The sequence below is a fragment of the Plasmopara halstedii genome (assembly GCF_900000015.1).
Source record: "Plasmopara halstedii genome assembly, contig: Scaffold_430, whole genome shotgun sequence".
NCBI lineage: Eukaryota > Oomycota > Peronosporomycetes > Peronosporales > Peronosporaceae > Plasmopara > Plasmopara halstedii.
In genome coordinates this window covers 260,115-260,912 of record NW_020187350.1, presented here as the reverse complement: position 1 = coordinate 260,912, position 798 = coordinate 260,115, and positions in this window count along the sequence as shown.

The window sequence follows — 798 nt, the reverse complement described above, 5'->3', positions numbered from 1 at the left end:
TCTACGAGTGGCAACATGGCGCTCTAGCGCCTCGGTGTCTCAGCGCAGACGCTGCGAACAACGTCTCCGATGACGCGATTCACCCTTTCGGTTTGACCATCGGTCTGCGGATGATCCACTGTCGCCATATCCAACTTGGTGCCTAGCACCTTAATGATAGTCGACCAAAATTTTCCCGTGAAACGGTGGTCTCTATTAGAAACAATCGACTCTGAGAGTCCGTGTTGACGGAAAACACGATCCACGAAGAGCGTTGCTAAACCGACTCCGTCGATGCCGCCAAAGGAGCCATCTTGCTCAACCGGTCGACGAATATCACGACACCCGTGTTTCCTGCCGAATCTATTGGCAGGCCAAACACAAAATCCAAACGCATGGACTGCCAGCACCCAGTGGGTAGCGGTAAGCTTGCCAGCGGCGCAGCCGCATTTGGAGCGGGTTTCACCCGTTGACATGTCTCACACGTGCGGATATAGGTGCTCGTTCATTTGTACAACTTGGGCCACCAATAGTGGTGACTCGCAGAGTTGTACATTTTCGCACAGCCGAGATGACCATTCAGTGGCGTATCGTGAGCCTCATAGAGGATGCGATGTTTTAAATCCTCATCATGAGGAACCACATTTCGTGGTGTATCCGAGAAATCGGTGCTATAATATAGCAAGCCGTTATTCAACAAATATCGGTGCAATCGTGCTCGCAATCTTGATGACAATTTCTTGTCTGAGTTTCCGGTCTCCTTGCTCCCGAGAGCCCGTAGCAACGCTACACACGTCCAATCTCCCGCATACGTGGTGT